This window comes from Caretta caretta, chromosome 4 (assembly GCF_965140235.1).
Source record: "Caretta caretta isolate rCarCar2 chromosome 4, rCarCar1.hap1, whole genome shotgun sequence".
NCBI lineage: Eukaryota > Metazoa > Chordata > Testudines > Cheloniidae > Caretta > Caretta caretta.
Window position 1 is genome coordinate 70212834 of NC_134209.1, and position 7399 is coordinate 70220232.

Here is a 7399-nt window from a genome sequence, read left to right on the forward strand (position 1 = left end):
AAAGGGAAACAAAGAGGACCGGGGGAATTATAGACCAGTTAGCATAACATTGATACCTGGAAAAATACTGGAAGAAATTATTAAACAATCAATTTGTAAGCACCTAGAGGATTATAGAGTGATAAGTGATAGCCAACATTGATTTCTCAAGAAAAAGTCATGCCAAACCAATTTAATTTCCCTTTTTAACTGGGTTACTGGCCTAGTAGATGGGGGGGAAACAGTAGACATGATATATCTTCATTTCAGTAAGGCTTTTAACACAGTCTCATGTGACATTCTCATAAGCAAACTAGAGGAAATGAAATAAAGGTGGGTTCACAGCTGGTTGAAAAACTACTCAGAGTAGTTATCTATGATTTGCTGTCAAACTGGGTGGACATATCTAGTGGGATCTCAGAGGGGTCTGTCTTGGGTCGAGCACTATTTAATATTTTCATTACTGGCGTGAAAAGCATGCTTAAAAATTTGCAGATGACACCAAGCTGGGAGGGATAGCTAGCACTTTGGAGGACAGGATTAGAATTCAAAAGGACCTTGACAAACTGGAGAATTAGACTGAAATAAACAAGATGACATTCCCTAAAGACAACTACAAAGTACTGCACTCAGGAAGAAAAAAATCAAATGCAGAGCTACAAAATGGGGCTATGTGGTAATGCTGCTGAAAAGGACTCAGCAGTTATAGTGGATTATAAATTGAATATGAATCAACAATATTCTGCAGTTGTGAAAAAGACTAATCCAGTGGTCCCCAACTTTTGAGGGTCGCACCCCCACCCTTGCCCCTGTCCACAGCCCTTGCCCCTCCTGGAGCTAGGACCAAGAGCAGGGCTGTAGCTGCGGGGGGGTTGGGCTCAGACAGGGGTAAGGGGGCTGAGGCTGGGGCTGCAGCTGTGGGTGGGTCTGGGGCTAGGAGTAGGGCTATGGCCACGGGCCGAGGCTGGGGGCGGGAGTGGAGCCGCAGCACGGTTGCGGTGGGGACCAGCAGCCAGCTGCAGCTTTGCTCCTGGCCTTGCCCCCAGGCTCAGCCCTAGGCCAGAAACGGAGCTGCGGCCAGTGGCCGAGGCTGGGGGCTGCCATGGCCTGGAAGCAGAGCTGCACCGATGCTGGGGATGGAGCCAGGCGTGGGGACGGGAGCCGGGGACGTGGCTGGGGGCAAGACTGATGCAGAGTTGGGGATTGAGTGCTGCTCTTTCCCTGCCCCCTTGGGGGCTGGCCCAGGCCCTGCCACACCCCCAGATGTTCCTCTGTGCCTCTCTAGGGGGGGTGTGCCCCACACTTTGGGGACCTCTGGACTAATCTACTCCTGGAATGTATTAATAGGGGTGTTGTAGGTAACGTACGGGTGGTAATTGTCCTGCTCTACTAGGTGCTGGTTACGTCTCAGGTATGACCAGCCAGAAGAGAGTCCAGAGGAGAACAACAAAAATGATGATAGGTTTAGAAAATCTGACGTATGAGGACAGGTTAAAAAACTGGGTATATTTAGTCTTGAGAAAGAAGACTGATGAAAGAAGCTGATAAATCTTAAAACATGTGACGGGCTGTTTATAAAGAGGATTGTGATCAATTGTTTTCCATGTCCACTGGTGTAGGACAAGAAGTAATGGACTTTAATCTGCAGCATGGAAGATTTAGGTTAGATATTGGGTGGGGGGGGAGGGGGGAAGAGACTTTGAAACGATAAGGATAGCTAAGCATTGGAATAGGCTTCTAAGGGAGGTTGTGGAATCCCTGTCACTGCAGGTTTTTAAGAAAAATTTAGACAAACATCTGTCAGTGGTCCCATCTCAGCACAGGGTGCTACACTAGATGACCTCCTGAGATCCTGTCCAGCCCTATACTTCTATGATTTAATGACTCCAAAATAATAACCAATGACTCTCTTTTCAGTTTGTGACTAATGTTTTTCAGCTTTTAATGTTCTTGATAGAAATGCAACAGGTTTTCTTTACCATCTTTACATGTATGAGAAATGTAAACATCTTATCCCCTACTGGAAGAACAGTGCCTGCTAATATTAAAGAAGGCTCTGGATTAAAGTGGACCCATACATTGGAACTATTCAGCTTTGCTTTTTCCTTCTACAAAAATCTCATTTTTCTTTACATCACAAACCCATTTTACATGTTCGACGCAGTCAAGACATTGGATGTATTGATGTAGACCAAGTTGGACTACATCCACAGTAGTTTAACATGATCAAAATGATCTCAACATTGATTTAGGGCTATATAGACTATAGGTGCAGTATTGGAAACTAGTTAAGAGTTCATTTTTTGGAAAATGACTAGATTGATGTCTTTTTAGTTGCTGTTGATACGATATTAGGAGATTGGTGTGCCCCACATCCTGTCTTCTCTTGTCAAAGTTACATTGGGTATCCTCTTTTTCTTCCCCATGTGTTGGTTCATGCTAAATAGATTAAGACTCTTTTTAATTTACTTTGAATTTTCATAAATATGTAGAGTTCCAATACTGCATTTGCACAAAGCAAAGAAATATTAGCTAGATATCTTAATGAAGTTTCATATGAGCTAGCATGGACCCTAATACGTGTCACTAGCTAGGTGAAAAGTTAAAGTTCATGCATTAAAATCCCCATCCCCAGTCTTTAGGATTAAGAATGATATGAAATACATGTATCTGAGTCATATATCACCTCACTGTTTACAGAAAATAAATTTATTCACCTCCTACTTCTTGCTTTTAAAAATTATAATTGTCCTCCCTGTGTATTATAAATAAATAACACTGACTATAAAATTTTCTCCTGCTTTTTAAATACATGGCTCTGGTTTGCCTTTGTTGGTTTATTAGGTCTTTCTGTGGGGGGAACCATTACTCACTGACGGTGTTTAATTATTTTGTGATTATCCATACTTCATAGCCACAGGTAAAGTCAAGAAATGGGGAAGCAATTCAGAACTTTGAATTTAATAATGGACCACTTCTTTATTTACTCCATTATGGGTGGAGAAAATGTTATGCCAACAAACAATTTAATTCTTTTAAATAGCATTTCTAAATGAAGTGGTCAGTCATTTTTGAGTGCAATGTTCGCTTTCGTTAATTGACTCTCTCTGCACTGCCAGACCCTCAGCCCCACACTCTCCAAAGCTGGGCAATTAGTAAGCCACAGATATAATTGCAGAGAGGCGCTTTCATCATTTTTATGCTGGTGGTATAATAGTTTGGAACTCCTCTCTCCTTATTTCAGGGTACTCTGAGAAAATGATAAACTGCCCCTCAGGCTTTTTATGGTTATAAAACTCTGCAGAGCACCAAATAGTTTGTTTTTACTACCGCAAATAAATATCATTCAGGAATGCATCAGTCTGCTGGTGTTTTTACATCAGTTCTAGTTGTTAAGCTTCATTTGACTTGCAATAAGAGTTCAGATAATATGAATAGTGTTATTTAATACTGATAAACATTTATAGAGCAGAGTAAATGTACATGGTACTTTACAAGAATACTAATCCCTGACCTGAAGAGTTTAGAAACTAGGAGCCTGATCCTGCCCACGTCACATGCAGATCCTTTCTCCTGGGCACAGTTCAATTATATGTCAGTGGGCCAGATTCTCAGGAGGAGCCCTTTGGTGCAGTTCAGGAGGACAGTTTCACAATTTTCTGATCGTAGCACAACAGGGCATAGGCAGTGCTGGACACTCCCCGTGCCCTGCAAAGGGCAGGAAAAGGTGTCACGGAGAGATACTGGCTATGTACCAGAAGAATCTCCAGGTAGGTTTAAGGCTACTTTACATTGCAGGAGCAGTACAAAGCAGCATCAGTGGGTGCCTAGATTTGCCCTTATTGGGTTGCTACATGTGAGCTAAGAGCCCATGCGTGCAGATATTTTTGCAAGAACAAGTTTTAACATGAGATGAACTTACTAAAAGGAGTCATGACAGTTACAGTCAGAGATGGAGTAAATGTAAGGTTTCACAAAACCTGTACAACTTACTGAATGGTTGTAGAGAGTTTGGGGAGGGGGGGATGACCCACAAACAAACCCCCAAAAGCCTTAATAATGGTTTCTCTCATCTCTGATCAGAAAAGGGCTAGCAAATTCATAGTCATAATTCATTATATAAGAACTTTCATACTGGAGTACATACCATACCCTGCTGGTAGAGATTTGGAGACATATTATGGTATGAGATAACACATGTTCTGGATCAGCAGTAGTGAAATGCTCGCAGCTGTATTATGCTTTCACCATTAACGGTGACTCTCACTGGGATAGAGTCTTACCTACTTCTCCAAAAATTAATTCATTAAAAATAATTCTAGGCCTCAGGGATACATTATATATTTACTAAATTAGAATGGACTGACACTTTTGTAACCAATGATGATTATATCCACAATTAAGTTAAACACTATCCTGAATTCAGTAACACAGGGTATGTGTTGCCTGTATTTTTATATTTGGGACTAAACTAGTAGTTTGTTAACAGTATCTTATAAGTGGGGAAAGAAAAGTGGCATTACAAGTGACTCTGGTGAGGTGAAAATCAAATGGAAAATATGCATTTTAATAAGACTCTGGGTAACTATATATGAGTGGAAAACATCAGTTGTAACCTGATATCCCTCAGGAATGAAGTAAAAGCTAACTGCTTGCTCTAGTGAGCCAAAAAATAAGAAACCATGTAAGTCAAGTGTGTAATCAGCATAATGTATAAGGCTTTATAAAGCTGAGTGCACAAAGACCTAAAGTTACATGTTAAACGGATAATATTTTTACAGAACTATTTTCATCATCTGCAAATCTTTGTGTATATATAGGTCAGTATAAACAATAGGATATTTTGGTATGTAAGATGGTCCTCCATATGACATAAGAAGTTTATCCTGCACATATAAGATTTGTAAAATGGACTGCTAGATGTTTTGATAGATTGAGGACATAAAAAAATGTACTTTGGTGATCTATTTTTCTTTCTTCTACTTGCCTGAAACTAGAGCAGTTCTGGATATAAACAAGTAATTGACAACAATAACAAAATTTTGTAGGATTAAGTGGGGGAAATGCTGGTGAAGTTTTCAGCAGTTTGACATTGCTTGCTTGACATTTTACTAGGGCCGTTAAGTAATGTCACAGCTACCCTTTATCCCCAGTGCCATTATATGGCTTTTGGGCACAATGGAGTAAATGTTCAGTGTGGTTCGCAGGGAATTAGGCACATGGCTCCTGTAGTAAATAGGAGTTGCATGTCTAATTCTCCAAGCACTGTGCTGAAAACATACCTCTTTCTGTCCAGCTGTTCTTTCTGTACTATTGAAAATAACATTGATGAGCAAATGGATATTGTCCCAAAACTGTTGATATGACAAATTAGTGAGTGTGGGGGGGAAGGGCAGAGGACCAATGAAGTCATACAAAATGCATCACCAATCAGTTCTCTTATGAAGTGCAGTGTACTTAGCTATTTTTAATGAAGCTATAGCTGTGAAAATGCCATTTTAAAAAGAGACTTTTATTACATTGACTTGCACAAACTTTTTAAAAAAAGAAATAATACATTTCTGGGCAATAAAACCTTCAAAATGCCATAATCATCTAAGTTCTACTTCAGACCTACACATACAGTGTGTATATACACGTGTTTTTGGGAAGAGGCTAAAATGTCTAATTTTTCTAGACTGATTCCCAATTAGAAGGAGTTGAGGATATCTCTGCTTCCTCAAACATACACATTCTGAATGGCAACAATACATCTTTGAGCCTGCCATCCAATGAAAATCAAAAGAGACTCTCTTTGGCCGCCATTAATGTTGCTCCATAATTAGATAGAGGTACCCTCTATTGAATAAAGTGACACAGTTTCACCGGAGAAGCTGAATGTGATGCTTTCACAGCTCTCCCACACCTGGGCATTAGAATGGTGTCTCCTGCATTGGACCATCCTGCAGAAAGAGTGAATTCCTTGCATTGGAGATGGAAATGACAAAAGTTAGACACAGTTGGATACAAATGACTTGTAAGGAGTATTATCTATTGCATCTTTGATACTTTGAAAACATTTGTGTCCCTCTTATCCAGAAAATTAGATGCCACTATGCTTTATATATTTTTAAGAGCTAAAATATTTTCAGTGGGTTACTACTGAGTTTATTTAGAAACAAGCAATTTAAAAATAAGCAATGTTGTTAAAATCTAAAAATTATACTGAGGGTCACATTGGAGTCTACAAACACAGACCATCTTTGTCAGAAATGGTTAATACTGCCAAAAGGTGGATGCAAATATTTGTATCATTCATTTTTTATGTGCTGGGCCCACTTCTCCACCTATTAAAGTTAATAGTAAACTCATTAATTTCAATAAAAGTGGTATTGAACCCACTAAGGAGAATTTCAATAACCTCATTCTCTGTTACAGTGACTGCCATTAAATATTCAACATTTACCAGGAATTTTATTGGGGGACTTGCAGTATTTTCTATGTCTAGAATACAAAATATTACAGTAAGGTGAGATGTAAGGTGAGATGCAAGTCCTGTGGGATAGTAAATGATGAATATGTAATAGTGGCCCATGTACCTATGGACAAAATAATCTTCAGTTGATCATCATAATATTCATTTTGTGAATTCTGCTTCTCCCACATTTGAGGATCTTCCACTGATGTCCCTTAGAGTTCAGTATATGTAGAGAAAGCAGAATATTGAAGATAAATATTACTGTAAGAATCCCCAAGGAGAATTTTTCCCTGGATCCACAGGCTGTGATCTTTGTCGATCTCTCAAAGCAAGCAGTGTTGAGTAGGTTCAGTACCTTAAAGGAACATCTCCAAGAAAAATGCTGAGTGCTGGAGGTAGTGAGGTCGATTTGGTAGATGGTCCTTTCCATTTTGAGTGTATACATAACCAATACCCCAGCACTGTGTGCAGGAGCACTTTACTACCGAAAGGGCTGGTTTTAGATGGCTTAAAGGCAAGAGGCTGACCACCTGTGGCCATTGAAAAATCCCATGGTACTTTTAATTATAGTCTGCCTATGGTTTATCTAAATTCCCCCAGCAGTTTCAGGTGGATATGAAACTTCACTTCCTGTTCTAGCTGTATGTTGCGCTGTTAAACTGTTGCCATGTTTTCTTCCAGAGATGGCCATGTTCAGTTGGTTGACATGATTCCTGGGATAGTCTTCTAGTCCATTGAAATTATTGCTCTGTCAATCTACAACTTCCCGTTTGGGGGACTGTGCCTATAATTTCTCACTGAATTAAACCACTAAAGAAATAAACATGCGCAACTTTCACTGCATGCAGGGGAACAAATGTCAGACAAAAACCTCAGATCCTGTCTTATGATTTTTTTAAATCACCCTGGATCCAATCCTGAATTGTTACTCAGGCAAAATCATAGAAGATTAGGGTTGGAAGA